Below are 18,225 nucleotides of genomic sequence, written 5' to 3' on the forward strand. Positions count from 1 at the left end.
ATTTTGTGTTTATAAGAGCAGGCCTTCCCTGGTCTCATTAAAGCTGCATACACACGTTAAGATTTTCTGTCCAACCATCCAACTAGTTGATTGGTTGGAATGAAAATCTGGTAATGTATGAAAGCAAATGACAATCAGCAATTTGCTCCCAAACGCCGGAAAATGGACAAAAACTGTTGTTTGAACAAACAGTTTAGATCAAACATTTAACAAACTTGTCTGAATGACCATTTTCATCTGTTTTCTGGCATTTAGGAGCAAATTGCTGATCATCAGTTACTCCCATACGTTACCAGATTTTCTGTCCAACCAATCAACAAGTTGGATGGTTGGACAGAAAATCTTTATGTGTGTACCCAGCTTTAGACTTTCATTATTGATGGTTCACTGAGTTGTCTTGTGAGCCATATATTTTTTTTTTTTGCCTTATAAATAAATTAGAGGAAATGTTCAGCATCCCCTAGACCAGTGATTCCCAACCTCGGTCCTCAAGGCACACTAACAGTCCTGGTTTTAGTGATATCCATGATTGTGACCAGATGGTTAAATCAAAATAGCATAGGTACTAATTAAGTCACCTGTGCTCAAGTATGGCTATCCCTAAAACCTGGACTGTTAGTGTGCCTTGAGGACCGTGGTTGGGAACCCCTGCCCTAGACTGGACAAGTCCTGTACATGCTCATCATTAACCAATGGTTCTGATATTTCATGGTCAAAATGTTGAAACCTAAATATATATGTGTAAGTGATAATTTGGTGACCTAGAGGAATATGGGGCAGGAATGGTAGTCTACGCATGATTTTACAAATAAAGAAAAAAATTACAGCGCTGTGGAACACAATACACAACAATTTTCTAAAAACTTAATTTAAATGAATAATTATATGTGACAATGAATAAAAAGGAATTCAATTTTCCCGTCGTTTACGCAGTACAGGGATAATGGCCGCCGCGGTCATTTTCCCGGTGACCAGCGCATCCTCTGTAGACTCTGGGCGCACTCTGGTGCCCAGAGTCTAACTCCGGCGCTGGCCTCGCACAGCTCAACAAGAGAGGAGGGGGCCCGTGTCGGAGACTGCACACGGGCCTCCTCCTCTTTAGAAAGGCCCTTTCCACAAGCAAATGTATTAACCAGTCACTGAATCAAAACTTTAGAAAAATATGTATGTTGTCAGGGCTGACATCAGAATTTGTGGGGCCCTGGACTGACAAAATAGGCAGGGTCCCCCCTCCTCGTGTTTCTGCAACTCCAGCCCCCCACATCCAGCCCTCTGCAGCCCACAGACACACCTTCTCCTGTGTCTTCTGGCTGCTCCTTTTCGCTCTGCAACTGGCTCCTCTGTCAGTGCTGGGGCGCGCTTGATGTCATGACATCAGGCGCACGTTGTCTCAATAAAAAAAAAAACTTTGTTATACCAGGCAGCCACAATCCCTCACATTTCTCTATCTCACATTCTCCTCTTTCAGAGATCCCCCCCACATTCCTCCCTGTCACAGTGACATCACAATACATTCTCCTCTCTCGCAATGATCCCCCCCACTTTCCGTTCTCTCAGCAATCTCCCCATGTTTCCCCTCTTTCTCTCAGAGATTCCCCCCACATTCCTGTCACAGTGACATCCCCATACATTCTCCTCTATCTCGCAACGATCCCCCTCACTTTCCGCTCTCTCTCAGCAATCTCCCCATGTTTCCCCTCTTTCTCTCAGTGATCCCCCTCCACATTTCCCTCTCAGCAATCCCCCCCACATTCCCGTCTGTCTGTGATTCCCCCCAACATTCCTCTGTCTGTCAGTAACCCCAACACACACACACGCATATTCCCCTCTGTCTCTCTGTGATCCTCACACATTCCCCTTTGTCTCTCTGTGATCCTCACACATATTCCCCTCTGTCTGTGGCCCCCCAATTTACCTCTGTCTCTCAGTGCGCTGTGGGACCCTCACTGCCTCTTGTTACAAGGGGGAGGAGTCCGAGTAGCGGAGCATGCTAGGGAGAAGAGAGTGTGCTAGTCACAGCTCAGGCATAAGCTGATCTGGGCTAATCTGAGCTCATGCTAAGGTGGCTGGTCCAGGGGTGGGGCCAGCCACCAGGAAATATAGCTATGAGCTGTCAGCAATGGCTGTCCGGCCTGAGGAGCCTCAGTGATGATGATCTGGTATGTGATGAGATCCCGGCTATCCCATTACTCCCAAGGGGCCCCTACTGCTTTGCCGTCTCTGGGTGGTCCCCCATCTCTGTCTAAGCCCAGGAATTCAGTCCTGGCAGTCCCCCCTGATGGCAGCCCTGTATGTTGTAATGGTGCCTGTTGCCGCATCTGGCTACAGGCTTAACAGGTCTCAATGACCGAATGCGGAGGTGAGCGGTATACAGCACTCAATAGTAGAGATGAGCAGTTCAGTTTTACTCGGATTTACTGTGATTTACTAAAAAAACTGCATCATATTGGCTATCCGGCTGTCACGTGTTTTGGATATCCAATTAGATAAATCCAAACTAATTCGAACTTGTGCTAATTTGGCGGTAAGATCCGAATAAAACCGAAGCCGCACATCTCTACTCAATAGTGTCTGGCCGGAATCCACAGGATATTCACTGTCACTCGGCCAAAGTGCCCCACAATCTCACTGGGGGCCAATGAGGCGATGGTCAAAGCATGGTAACCCGGTACTCACCAGTGTACAAGGAGTCAATTCACCCAGCATGGCATGGTCCGCCTTAGCTCACCACATCCTCGATTTTGTGCGGCTATTGATGAGTGCCTGCAATGTCCCGGATCCAGTCAATAAAACAAGAAGGTGTGTCTAGGTGGAAACAAATACTTAATACTTAATTCTGCTGTACCGACGGCGGTGATCTTAAAGTAATGTTCCCTAACTCATTTCTTCCCAACAGGGATTTCCTCAGAGGGGTGTGTCCAAAAAAAGCATAAATCCACCCTTAGTCTGATTCCAAAGAACACCTTTATTAGAGTTCATTGCCGCTGTGTTTGAAAATATACTGACATAACTGAAAATAACCAAACATTAAAAAATATGTCTAAATGTATACATAATATAAAATCCATAAATACTCACATATATAATACATGTGTGTACAAAAGCACATAAATATGGGGGGCGTGGCCTGGCAGCAAACAGAGCTGGACGCGTGGAGGGTTTGCTCCAGCTGAACCCATAGAAAAAAAACAATAACCCTAACACAAAAGAGGGTGAAATCGTCCCTATATATGCAGATGATCTGCCCGTAACTGGCGGTGAGGTACTCAGAGCCAGGCGGTGTGATAACAAGCCGTCGCAGGTTGAGGCCTTCCGCATCCAGTGAAGCCGGGACCTCGATTTTGGACGGCCGGACCCGCGCCTGAACTACAAGGATGCGGCGACCTGACATATCAGTGGGACCCGCGGGGATCACAACGGAGAGCGCGGGGGTCACTCCTCTCACTCCCACACCTGCTCACCTCTATCTCTGGGTCTCGGGCTGGTCTAGTGAGCAGCAGTCATCCCCTAGCCTGAGGGCCGAGTACTGGTCCCTGGGGAGCGCGGCAGGTGACATCATCGCGGGAGCAGAGACCCGGTCTGTGTTAACATCTAACTCACCAGAGCTCGGGAGTGAGAACAAGAGGGACAGATATATCATCAGATATTCCCCTATAATTTACTGCAATGGAAGGGAGCAGTGCCAATATAAATCCTGTCTCACTCTAGATAAATTCACCATTTTTGATACTTTGGCTCCATCTTGTGGTAGGTCACTATTACTACATGGTGCATTGGTTCTATTATATATCTCATATTTTTATTTAGTGTTGTGGATTCAACAGAAAACTATGGGACATATTCAATTAGCCGCGGGGTTTACCCCGCGGCTAATTTGCGAGCTGGACGGGATTCATTTAGCGGGGAATCCACGCACGGGTGTCCCTGAGACCTCGCACACGAGTCCCCGCTGTTTGACTCGTGTAGGTGTGAGGTAAAATCAGCGTGAGGCCGCCCTATTCGGCCTTGCGCAAGCAAGAATAACACACTGATTCCGCAGTTCTCGCGGAATCAGTGTGTTCCCGCGTGGAAGTCCTGTTTTTTGACGCGGGGAAAAAGCTATTCTATTGAATAACTTAACTCCGCGTCGTGGGACTTTCACCCCTCAATTACTCGCGGGAGAAGTCCTGCGGGTAATTGAATATGCCCCTATATGTACTTATTACTTCGTTCAGTGGCGGGTAATATCCTCTCAATAAATATTCAGATGTAGTATTGATATATGCACAGATCTCCCCCCCACCGCTCCTTGATGCTTTAATGAATATCATCACTGCATGATTGTCACATATAATTGATACCAACTCTCCTGTTGAGAAAAGATAAAGGAAAAGAGAAGGTGGCGATGGCTCCTAAACGCCAGAAAGATCCTGCAAAGGTTCCGCCGGTGAGTTTCTTCAACATGCCTTCCCCTGCGCAAGGATCTAAACATCATTCCAGTGACGGGGGGGCCTAAAACTACCTCTATCACTGAACCAATCACAAAACCCCATGCATTACCCTCTGAAAATGGGGACTCATTGGGCGACGATGCACCCTTGACAGTGGGATCCATGAAGCTCCTATTGGCGTCCTTCAAATCTGACATATCTTTGGAATTTAAATCAGCACTCCAGACCGGTCAGTGGATAGCCTGGGAGATCGGACGGACCACTTAGAAAATAAATTAGAAAAAGTGGTCAAGTCCCACAATGATTTAATAACACTGCACGAACAACTTCAATCAGAAGTGACCACCCTGAGAGATAAAGTCGGAGACATGGAAGATAGATCCTGACGTAACAATGTCAAAATCAGGGGTATTCCAGAGTCTGTAACCAACTCAGATCTCAAAGAATATTCCACTAATTTGTTTACGAAGCTACTCCCTACAGTTACCATAACTGACTTTCTGATAGATAGGATTCATCGATTACCTAAATCTAGAAATGCCCCAGAGGACTCTTCCAGAGATACACTCATGAGACTCCATTACTTTCATATAAAAGAAGCCGTGCTACGTGCAGCAAGATCCTCCGACATTGCAGGGCCTGTTCTAGGCTATCTCCAAATTTATGGAGACCTATCAGCATCCACATTAGCTAAGCGCAGATCTTTCTACCCCGTTACAAGGGCTCTACGACAAGCTAATATACCCTATCGGTGGGGTTTCCCCACCAAATTGCTGATCGCTCGAAATGGGACAACCACAGTAGTATCATCACCGGAGGACGGTATCCAGCTGATGGTCACTTGGAACCTGGAGAATATCTCGGCATCGCTTGTCCATTCACGTTTGATCCTTGGACTTTTAAGTAAAGTTACAGTGTTCTCTGCTCTTCTCATATTGCAGGTTTTGATATAAGTTAATTAAAAAGGTTAATATGTAATGTGCCTATAGATATATAACATATCTTCTTTCACTAGTCAGTTGGTTCTGATAATGTTAGATAAGTTGATAATCATTTTTCTTTGCTCTTTATCTTCATTGGTAATCGCAGATTGATATTTAAATTTATATTGTTTAAAATGGAGTGGTGGGGGAGGCCGCTAACCCCACTAGATACCTAATATGTACCACCTCAGGAGGTGGTCCCAAATAGCTCCTATAGAGTGCTATTTTCTACCTTCCCCAATCTGTTTGTTCCTTTCATTTTTTATACAGTTGTTTTTCCACCTGCTTTGGTGGTGTAATTGTTTCCTTATTTTTTTTTTCCTCGCTCTAAAGGTACTACATGTGCAGACCAGTTATTTTACACGGTAATATATAGCCTAAGTTATAGCTATTGTATAGGGTCACAATGGTTAATCTATTGTCTTTAAACGTTAAAGGGCTAAACTCGCCCAATAAGAGGCGACTGGCCCTTAATTTTTTCCATAAACATAAAGCTCATATAGTTGCAGTTCAAGAGACCCACTTTATATGTTCAGCTCCTCCGAAATTCACTAATTCTTATTACCTTCTATCATATTTGTCCAATGGCCCACAAAAAAAAGCTGGAGTGGCCATATTATTTGCAAGCTCCTGTCAATTTAAACTAGATGACCAAATTGTAGACCCTAACGGCCGCTACCTTATTTTGATAGGGAAACTAGAGAACCGGATAGTTACGATTGCCATAGTGTATGCCCTAAACTCTAAACAAACCGCATTTTGCAGAAAATTCTGCGCCATTCTCCAACAACATAGCAAGGGATAGGTCATTTTAGTAGATTTCATTATGGTGCTAGACCCTTCCTTAGATAAATCTACGTCCACTAATAAACTACAGCCACAGCAGGCTTTAAGCCACTCTAAAGCGTTTAATAGAATAATTTCAGAGTATGATATCTATGATATATGGAGGGCAAAAAACCATACGACCAGAGACTACACATTCTACTCCCATGTGCACCGATCCTACTCAAGGATTGATTTAGCATTGTCAGATAAATGGACATTGCGGCAATTCAGGAAAGCTATAATATTACCAGCTGCATGGTCAGACCACTCGGCCCTTGTTTTACACTGGGATGTTGAGTCACATAAGATCCCGCCTAGATCATGGCATCTGGGTGTCCACCTTCTGAACAATCCCACGGCTAGACAGACCATTATTTGAAAAAAAGAAGGGAACCAGCGCTTAATTGGAATGAATTATGCTCCTAAAGGGGAGCTGCTCCAGAAAAACAGAGATGTCCCGTCTCCAGATTAGCAATGTAGTTATAAAGATACTGAAGCGCTACACCATGTAATGTTGTTAAAGGATGATAATCAAATATGAATATGCTGGACATTCACTGATGTATCAGACAATGTACTATAAAATGTTTGACTCAGTTCAAAACAATAACAATCCATGAACATATACAGTGAAGAAGGGAAAACAAAAAACAAAAGCGAAATATCTACTCCAGATGGAATATAGATGTATTCTCTGTGGTTGTTAAAAAAAATAAGTCAATGAAATTACATGCATACTTATTCAATGTTGATAGATGGTATAATTTAGATGAACACTTGTAAATGGAGAGCGTTGTAGTGACAAATCACTGTAGGCAGTGTATGTCACTATGGTAACTGTTCCCTTTTGGTATTGATGTGACAGTACTTAGAATCCCAATCAGTATAAATGTGTCAGATATGCGGCGTCCCGCTATCTGACTTGATGAGAAAATATGAGTTAATAATGATCTGTATGAAAGTGATGCCCCGGGGTTGTCTTCCCAGGACAGGAGTACGGCTCTTAAACTGGGCGTGCAGGGACGGAGGAAGGTCCTAGATGTGATGTGTGCCCTCCTTTCCAGACAGCGCACTGGCGCTTAGGCTGGGCATCCCAGACCGGCACCAGTGTGTCTACTGGAAGGCAGGTGATCAAACGTCTGGGGAGTGGATGTAACGGTGTGAGCTCTCACAGAGCTGGCTGCCGTAGATCCTCTCCTATGTGGCACTTACCTCCCCTTGCATTTCCCAGGTGGCCGCTCTTGCCCCTTGCCAGCTAGCGGTGTCTTCTGTCTCCGTCTCCGTCCTCCATCTTGGGTGTGTGCGCCGCCAGTGGTCACGTAATCGCGAGGTCTGGATCGATGTGGCAATAGATGCGGCTAGTACGTGGATGTTCTTGGGGCTTCTTCTGTCTGTCTCGTGTAAGTGTTATGGGTCACCAACGCATTTCAGCTTCTGCCTTTGTCAAGGAGCAATATCCTGTTGTTACAGGTGATGCTATAAATACTTGTTGCTTCATTCTGATAGATAGTTCATTTATTGAGAGTGGGTGTGTTTTCTTAAAAGACTATTCCGAGTCTCTGTGCCTTAATCAGGCTAAATCTGTATTTTAAAAGTGGTGCTCATGATGTATAGAGAATTGGCCCAGTGTTATTGACATAGACACAAAATTAAGAGATTAAGTTAATTAAGTTGCTGATGGACAAAGATGATCTTGCTTATTATAGCGGCATGTTGTAATGTCCTGAGCCCTAATTGGTAAATAGGGAGGGTGGGGGTTGTCGGGGGGGGGGGGGGTTGGAAGAAGGGGAAGAACGTGGGATGGTGAATACATCTAGAGCACAATAACAGAAATGACAAATACTAACATACTACTTATTCTAGATGTCTCTAATAAATAAAATAGGAAAAGGGGATGTACAACATACTTGTCCAGTAAATTAGATTGATCCTTTGGGGAGAATGTTATTATAAAAAAGATGTTTATCACTGTACCTGATTATTGTCAATTGGTTAGCAAACTAGTTATGTTAAAATCAATGTTCAGACCCCAAGGTTCCAATGTGTTTAGGGTGTAAATCCATTTTGCTTCTCTTTTGTTCAGTACTCGTAAGAAATCACCTCCCCTCCAATTATGTGTTGGTCTTTCTAATATTAGAAAATCAGTGCCTGATGGGTTTGAGTCATGGTGTGCTTTATAGTGTCTGGAGACACTATGATTTTCTTGTCCTATCTTTATGTTCCGGATATGTTCATATAGTCTTTGTTTCAGGGGTCTAATGGTCCTACCTACATATTCTAAACAGCAGGGGCATCTAATAAGATAAACTACCCCTTTGGTGTCACATGATGTGTGGTTTTTGAGTTTGTGTTTTTCTCCTGTAGTGGATGAAGTAAAGGTGTCAATTGCTTTGGTACTTTGTTTACTCAAAATTCTGCAGGCTGTACATCTTCCGCAGTAGTAAAATCCTCCTACTCTATCACTGTCACCACCATATAATGTGGTTTGGATGGTCTTACATGGAGAGATATGATTGTGAACTAAACTTTTTCTTATGTCAGGGGCTTTGGTATATACTATATCTGGATGTTCTTTCAGATTACATTGATGATATCCCTTTCATTTGGAAAGGAACTTATGACAGCCTTCAGGATTTCATGAAACATATGGGTAACAATTCCAACAACCTGACTTTTACAAGCAATGCTAGCAAAACCAGAGTAGAGTTTCTAGACTTGGAAATATTCATTGAAGATGGACAAATACACACAAAGAACTTTAGGAAAAGTGTGGATGTTAACAGCTACATCCTAGCCACTAGTGGACATCATCACAATTGGCCGACAAACATACCCAAAAGGCAATACACAAGACTGAGAAGGAACTATAGTAGAGTAAAAGACTACAAATGTCAAGCGTCACAATTAACAGAATTATTTCTAGAGAAGAATTATGAGAAAAATCTTGTGCAACAAGCATATCAAACAGTCAAGGCTCTAGATAGAGACACATTACTGAAATCTAAGAACTCTAATATTAACAATAACCACAAACCAGACTGTATGTTTTTCATCACACAATATAACGAATCAGCTAATATTAAAATACTGAGTAAACATTGGAACATACTTTTACAGGATCAAGATCTCAAGCAAATTCTGAAAGATCATCCAGATATAGTATATACCAAAGCCCCTGACATAAGGAAAAGTGTAGTTCACAATTATATCCCTTCATGTAAGACCATCCAAACCACATTATATGGTGGTGACAGTGATAGAGTAGGAGGATTTTACTACTGCGGAAGATGTACAGCCTGCAGAATTTTGAGTAAGCAAAGTACCAAAGCAATTGACACCTTTACTTCATCCACTACAGGAGAAACACACAAACTCAAAAACCACACATCATGTGACATCAAAGGGGTAGTTTATCTTATTAGATGCCCCTGCGGTTTAGAATATGTAGGTAGGACCATTAGACCCCTGAAACAAAGACTATATGAACATATCCGGAACATAAAGATAGGACAAGAAAATCATAGTGTCTCCAGACACTATAAAGCACACCATGACTCAAACCCATCAGGCACTGATTTTCTAATATTAGAAAGACCAACACATAATTGGAGGGGAGGTGATTTCTTACGAGTACTGAATAAAAGAGAAGTGAAATGGATTTACACCCTAAACACATTGGAACCTTGGGGTCTGAACATTGATTTTAACATAACTAGTTTGCTAACCAATTGACAATAATCAGGTACAGTGATAAACATCTTTTTTATAATAACATTCTCCCCAAAGGATCAATCTAATTTACTGGACAAGTATGTTGTACATCCCCTTTTCCTATTTTACTTATTAGAGACATCTAGAATAAGTAGTATGTTAGTATTTGTCATTTTTGTTATTGTGCTTTACGCGTATTCACCATCCCACGTCCCCTTCTTCCAACCCCCCCCCTCCCTATTCACCAATTAGGGCTCAGGACATTACAACATGCCGCTATAATAAGCAAGATCATCTTTGCTCATCTGCAACTTAATTAACTTAATCTCTTAATTTTGTGTCTATGTCAATAACACTGGCCCAATTCTCTATACATCATGAGCACCACTTTTAAAATACAGATTTAGCCTGATTAAGGCACAGAGACTCGGAATAGTCTTTTAAGAAAACACACCCACTCTCAATAAATGAACTACCTATCAGAATGAAGCAACAAGTATTTATAGCATCAGCTGTAACAACAGGATATTGCTCCTTGACAAAGGCGGAAGCTGTAACGCGTATGAGACCCATAGCACTTACACGAGACAGACAGAAGAAGCCCCAAGAAATCCACGTACTAGCTGCATCTATTGCCACATTGATCCAGACCTCGCGATCACGTGACCACTGGCGGCGCTCTCACACCAAAGACGGAGGACGGAGACAGAAGACACCGCTAGCCGGCAAGAGTGACCACCTGGGAAATGCAAGGGGAGGTAAGTGCCACATAGGAGAGGATCTATGGCAGCCAGCTCTGTGAGAGCTCACACCATTACATCTACTCCCCAGACATTTGATCACCTGCCTTCCAGCAGACACACTGGTGCCGGTCTGGTACGCCCATCCTAAGTGCCAGTGCGCTGTCTGGAAAGGAGGGCACACATCACGTCTAGGACCTTCCTCCGTCCCTGCACACCCAGTTTAAGAGCCGTACTCCTGTCCTGGGAAGACAACCCCGGGGCATCACTTTCATACAGATCATTATTAACTCATATTTTCTCATCAAGTCAGATAGCGGGACGCCGCATATCTGACACATTTATACTGATTGGGATTCTAAGTACTGTCACATCAATGCCAAAAGGGAAAAGTTACCATAGTGACATACACTGCCTACAGTGATTTGTCACTACAACGCTCTCCATTTACAAGTGTTCATCTAAATTATACCATCTATCAACATTGAATAAGTATGCATGTAATTTCATTGACTTATTTTTTTTAACAACCACAGAGAATACATCTATATTCCATCTGGAGTAGATATTTTGCTTTTGTTTTTTGTTTTGCCTTCTTCGCTGTATATGTTCATGGATTTTGATTGCTTTGAACTGAGTAAAACATTTTATAGTACATTGTCTGATACATCAGTGAATGTCCAGCATATACATATTTGATTATCATCCTTTAGCAACATTACATGGTGTAACGCTTCAGTACCTTTATAACTACAAGACAGACCATTATGGAATCTACTAAAATGTACTTGGAAACCAATACACCTGAAGACACCTCTCTGATTAATCATTGGTATACTCTCAAGGCAGTGATGAGAGGATCAGCTATCCAAGCAGTGGCGAGACTTAGAAAAACCATTATTAAGACTCAAGCAGACTTAGAGTTAAAATTGGCTGATCTTGATGCCAGACATAAGAATTCACCTCTTAATGATAAAATTTATCGAGAACTACTAAAAAAAAGAGTGGAATGTGCTGGCTTTGGGAGTAGTTCATAGAAATATTTTTAAATTAAAACAGAAATATTATATTCAGGGGTGATAGAGCGGGAAGAATGTTGGCCAGGAAATTAAGGAGCAAAATAGCTAGGGAACGAGTTAGGATGATTTACAACTCCAAGGGAGCTAAGGTTACCAATCCTAATGAAATAGCAAACACTTTTGCCGAGTACTACTCTAAACTATACAATTTAAAAGATGATCCTCTAATATCCCAACCTGTCACGACAGACATTGATAAATTCCTAAACGCCATACGACTCCCTTCCTTAGATGACACAACCGCCGCTACCCTGAATGAGCCGTGGTCGATTGAAGAGGTGAATGAAGTGATTAAATCTCTACCCTTACAAAAAAGCTCTGGGCCCAGACGGGTTTATCAATAAATTTTATAAAGAATTTAGAGATTTGCTGAATCCCACCTTGGCAAACCTTTTTAATAAAATTTCTGAATGTGGCTCTTTACTCAAGGAAATGTTGGAAGCTAGACTAGTGGCATTTCCCAACCAAGCAAGAACCCTTCCCTTATTTCAAACTATCGCCTGATAGCATCATTAAACACAGATATTAAGATTTATGCAAAACTTATTGCAAATAGACTGAAATTACTCTTATCCTCCCTGATACACCAAGATCAAGTAGGTTTTGTCTTGGACCGCCATGCCCCAGACGGTACCATACGAGTAATTGATCTGATCGAGGCCTTCTACGGTTCGGGTGAGTTATTGTTGTTGCTTTCCCTGGATGCGGAGAAGGCTTTCAATAGACTCCACTGGGGTTCTTTAACAGCGGTGTTACAGCGCTTCGGATTATGTAATAGAGCCTTGTCCTCTATAATGGCCCTATATTCTAATCCCACAGCTAAAGTGTTTTCAAATGGCATGCTTTCTAATGGGTTTGATATAACTAATGGCACCTGCCAGGGCTGTCCATTATCCCCGCTAATATTTGCGCTAGCTATTGAACCCTTGGCAGGTGCCCAGTACTCATCATCAGTTTCTAACCCCTTGGTCCACTGTTTCGTATGGACCGAATATAGGAATCATAAATGTGCCCGTGATAACTAACGTGACTAAAAACAATACAATATTTTCACACCATTTCTAAGTGGATTTAAGCTGTTTCTGTAATTTTACTTTACCCCCATATTTCTATTTCTTTGTATGTTTCTATTATGTATAATGCTTTATTTTTGAAAATCAATAAAAATTGAATATTGATTAAAAAAAAGCACATAAATATGTACATATTAATGAGAAGACTTATTTGTTACATTTTAAGGAAGATTATCTAATTATCCTTATGTTGATTACTTAATGAGTCGACCAATGTAGTTAGTATTTTTATACAGGTAAAAAATTAATTTAGAGTATATTGTTAAGCACTTATATGAAAAATGTAAGATAGTGTTACCAATTTAAAGTGTATTAATAAACACTCATGTGGAAATTTGCTTGTAACATTCCAAATATCACACCCAAAAATATTATTCCAGTTTTAATATAGCCTCTTTATTTTTATTATTTTGATTTCCCCTTTAACTCTATTTCCATTGTCTAGATATCTAAAAATGATTAGATGGTATATATTCTATATGATCTTATAATATCTAACTGTTAGATATTATAAGATCATATATAATATACACCATCAAATCATTTTTAGATATCTAGACAATGGAAATAGAGTACATTAAATCTAGTAAGATATATTTCAAAGAACTTCATTAATGTCTATGGAGGCATATGTATCAAAGCTTGATGTGAGATATATATCACCAACCAATCAGCTTCTAACTTATATTTTGCAGACACTGTTTAAGAAATGATAGTTTGGAGCTGATTGGTTGGTGATATATATATTTCACAATTTTATCTCTCATCAAGCTTTGATACATATGCCCCATGGTCTCATTTAGACCTACAGGAAATAAGCTATAAAACTCATGAATCCAATAAACCTCCCTTCTACAAAGCTGTTTATACCTGTCCCCTCCCCTACTAGTTTGTTTAATATGTTCGACACCAGTGATGGTGAGACTTTCTGGATTGCTGTAAAGCAAAATTCGGGAGACACTGTGCGTCATGACTATATTAATAATATGCCTCCAGTGTTCTCCAAACCTGATTTTAAGATTCCTGGTTGTTCTACCTATGTAAGAGTTTACAGCTACATTGTAATGGATAGATTACATAATCTGTTTTGCAGTTGATAAACTCTCTTATCGTATACATCTTCTTTGAGTAACATAGAAGTAGTTCTTAATTTTATTCTTAGTATGTGAGCCCAATGCTACACGTTGTACTCCAGCATTTATAAAAACCTGGAGGAACACTTAAGAGTCAGGTTTTTCTAGGCTCTCAACTGGTGAGTTTGAAAATATTGTGGGCTAAGATCAGAGCCGTAACTAGACTTTTTGGTGCCCTGTGCCAGAAAGAGCATAGGCGTCCCTCTATTATTTAAATAGGGAGATACACTCAAAAAAGGGCCATGGCACTCATGGGAAAGGGCCAGGGATAAGGTACGGGGGGTCAGGAGATGCTGGGGATAAAATAAAAAGAAGCTACAGGTGAGAATGATGATAAACAGAAAATGGACAGGCCCAAACAGCGCCCCCTGCCCTGCGTGCCCTGTGGCATGGCACTGGTCGCACTACCTTAGTTACGGCCCTGGCTAAGATATTCTTTAAATTGTGGTTATTCTTGAATATGATAAGTGGATTATCAGCAATGATATCTTTGAGAATCAGATCTCCCTTGAATTCCTTTTGATGAGGTTCTTGATTTGGTAGGCTGCTTTATTATACTTGTAAATATATGGTATGGTCTCAGTTCTCTTCTCAACATAAGTATCACATGCAAATTTGTTGTCCTTATTCCTCTAGGAAGGAATTAAAATATCATACCTATCCATTTTACAAGCCTCATCAAAGGCCCCATCCAATTAAATATATACGCATGATTTTAAGGGATGTAGTCAAGAAGCCAGTGGTCGAAATGCCGACCGCTGGCTTCCCGACTGTGAAATCCTGGCAAGGGATTAATGATAGGTGTCGAAATTCCAACGCCTATCATTCTCCACCCGCCGAAATCCCGACGCCCGGCAAACCAAACAAAGGTAAGCTGGGCGTCGCGAGCGACAGCCCCAGGGGGTAGGGTTAGGTTGAGGCTACTGGGGGGACTTAGGGTTTGACATCCCCCCAGGAGGGATTTGAACTGCCGGGCTCACACTCGGCGGTCATTCATACCGATCTCGATTTTAGTAACTTAACTAATAGCAAGTACAGCAGATATCAGAGATATTTCTTGTGTTAGGCAAAATAACAGGATACCGCAGCCTCTATTACTTACTAGTATAGCTTTCCGGATATTGGGTTCGTTAGCTAACACCATGTTTATATAGCTTAGCCATTGTAGCCTATGTTGGAAGGGGAGTGCTCCGCACTCTCTTCCTTAGTTATATGCCGGGCATTGCCGAAGTTGCATTGCTGCCACATCCTATGACCTGGATACCTAGTGCACTACTGCACATGCATGGTGCCTCTGTATGTCTTCTTAGTCTGTACGCCACAGAGAGATGGTGTACTCCTGAGAGTCTGTGCCACATACTAGAGACTGTGCTGTCTGCTATTTACCGGAGGTACAACAATCCCAATGTGACACCACATTTTACTGTTAAAGGACCACTGGCACTGATCTATGTATACATACCACCTGCAATAACCCTGAAGCTCCTGGCTGGATCTGTCTTATGTTGTATGTGCATGCACGCATTAACCCTGTGTTAACCTGCATCCGGTTATCTGCTGGTTAATAAACCAATAAGTTTGGTTAAGTTATTTTCTATGTGGACTAATCTCCATCTCACAACGCAGACACCTACTTTGCAGTAACTCATTGCCAGCAGCAATAGGCTGCTGGTGAGACTAATAGAACCACAGCTTAGGATCAGCAGAGTTTGCTGCAGCTCCATGAAGATTGATAAATAAGACCCTAAAAACTATGCCATAATAAGGAATGTAAATTATCAGGAGCCAATGATAATGTTAATGAATAGTACTCTAATGATACACTTTCTAGTTGTTGGTCTATAGAAAAAACAAATCTGTTGGCGGGCATGTTCAGGGTGAAATTGTATAGATCTGATCATTTGTCAGGGATCTCGGCGGTCGGGATGCCGGTGGTCAGAATACCAACAGCTATGCACATGGGTCCCCTCCTCTCAAGACGCCCCTGGACACCGGGATTTGAATGAGCATTGTCGGGTTTCCGGCGCTGGTATTATGAGCATCGGCATCCCGACCGCCGGAATCCAAACTACATCCCTTTAATTTACATTACCAATCTACTTATTTGCTGTATGTGGTCCATTGGGCTTATTGAAATCTTTTATATCTTCCATGTTTGATTTTAATAAAATTTTCATAACACAACACTTATTTAATTGTTTATTATTATCATCCTTTATTTATATGGTGCCACAAATATTCCACAGCGTCTTACATAAAACTAATAAGTGAACAAGAAACAAGTAACTTACAGTACATTACAGTGCAGAACAAGGACATGATTTATATACATTGCTGCAATAGCGATTAAAGTACTCACAATAAGCAGCCGGGAGTTATTAGTCACGTGTTAGGTGCCCTTATGGGGAGTAAAGAGTAGAGAAGCACATTAATAAGGATGTTTGAAACAATCGCACTGTTTATGCACTCAGTGGCGTAACTATAAATTTTGCTCCCCCCTGCCAATATTTTTTCTGTTGCCCCCCCCCATATAACCCCCCCCCCCTCGGCATTTTGGTAAACTAATTACAGGGCCATTTATACGCAATTAGGCCCCCAGTGAAAAAGTACAAAATTTCCTCCCACACCCCCTAGACAGTTTACAGTATACCGTAGTGCCCTTTTACAGTGCCCCCAGAGGTGGTCCCCCTATGCAGTGCCCCAGGTAGTCATCCCTCTATGCAGTGCCCCTTATATAATGCCCTCAGTAGTAGACCCCCTTAAATAGTGACCCCAGTACTAACCCCCCAGCAGTGCCCCCAGTAGTAGTAGTCTTCCCCCAGCAATGACCCCAGTAGTAGTGGTCCCATCAGTGCAGTACCCCCAGTAGTGGTCCCACCAGCAATGCCCCCAGTAGTAGTCCCCCCACCAGCAATGTCCCCAGTAGTAGTTCCACCCCTGCAATGCCCCCAGTAGTAGTCCCTCCCCCAAGCAATGCCCCCAGTAGTAGTCCCCCCCAAGCAATGCCCCCAGTAGTAGTCCTCCCTCCCAGCAATGCCCCCAGTAGTCCTCCCAGCAATGCCCCCAGTAGTAGTCCTCCCTCCCAGCAATGCCCCCAGTAGTAGTCCTCCCTCCCAGCAATGCCCCCAGTAGTCCTCCCTCCCAGCAATGCCCCCAGTAGTCCTCCCTCCCAGCAATGCCCCCAGTAGTAGTCCCCCTCTCCCAGCAATGCCCCCAGTAGTAGTAGTAAACAACCCCCCCAGCAATGCCCCCAGTAGTAGTAAACAACCCCCCCCAGCAATGCCCCCAGTAGTAGTAGTAAACAACCCCCCCAGCAATGCCCCCAGTAGTAGTAAACAACCCCCCCTGCCAGACAGACACACAAAATCCCCTTACCTCGATCAATGCTTCGGCATCGGCTCCTCCGTCCGGCGCCCTCCCGGGCATGCCCGCTCTGCATGATGGGAGAGATGTCACGACATCTCTCCCATCATCACCCACTGCGGGAGCCAGAAGAGCCCGGCTCCGGCAGTGGGCGCAAGACAAGCAGCCGATGAGTCTGTCTGACTCATCGGCTGCTAAAACAAACACACAGCTGCCGGCGCCGGCGGCTGTGTGTTTGTTATACTAGTGTAGTGCGGACGGCACTTATGTGCGGTCCGCACTACCGCCCTGCCTGCGTGACTAACAGATGCTAGAGGTCCAGTAGGACCTCTAGCATCTGTCTCCTCCTAGGCGTTTGCGCCATTTTTGGAGGGCCGTTTTCTGCAGATTCCATGCGGACGGCTAGTCCGCATGGAATCTGCGGCCACCTCGCCCCACAAGCCCTCGCCCCCCCAAGCCACCGCAGGGTCTGCGGGGGCTGTAGTTACGCCACTGTGTACTGTATAAAAGCACTAAGGGCCTGAGTCAGAGGTGAATGCAGCTGCACCTATTGGCAGTTGCTTTTTTCCGACTATCCAAATGTTGCTACAAAATCCTTCCCTTGTTTACATCCATGCGTCTGAATGTGCAAAGACCGAGACGCACACGGTCAGCGTCAGTAATTGGTATAATAACGATTGGTGAGTCCTTAGGTGCCACCATCGAAATGTGCACCAGCTCTATGGCAGGTGCAGTTTCTCCATTCATGTATCTGCCACCCTCCCATAACATGTCCATAAGACGGACCATCTCTGTTTAGTCGCTAAGACACTGCCCAGAAATGCGCACTACTGTACATTTTCAACTCCCTTCTCTCTACGTGCGCCTGAAATTACAACTGCGGCT

General features: G+C 43.1%; 1 protein-coding gene across 2 annotated transcripts in view; it reads left to right on the forward strand.

The window, feature by feature from the left end:
* FMN2 (formin 2) overlaps window positions 1-18,225 on the forward strand; it is a 414,500-nt gene that overhangs the window by 360,225 nt on the left and 36,050 nt on the right. The window lies entirely within an intron of this gene.

Source organism: Taudactylus pleione, unplaced genomic scaffold, assembly GCF_031769625.1.
Source record: "Taudactylus pleione unplaced genomic scaffold, aTauple2 ptg000275l, whole genome shotgun sequence".
In the NCBI taxonomy this organism is placed as follows: domain Eukaryota; kingdom Metazoa; phylum Chordata; class Amphibia; order Anura; family Myobatrachidae; genus Taudactylus; species Taudactylus pleione.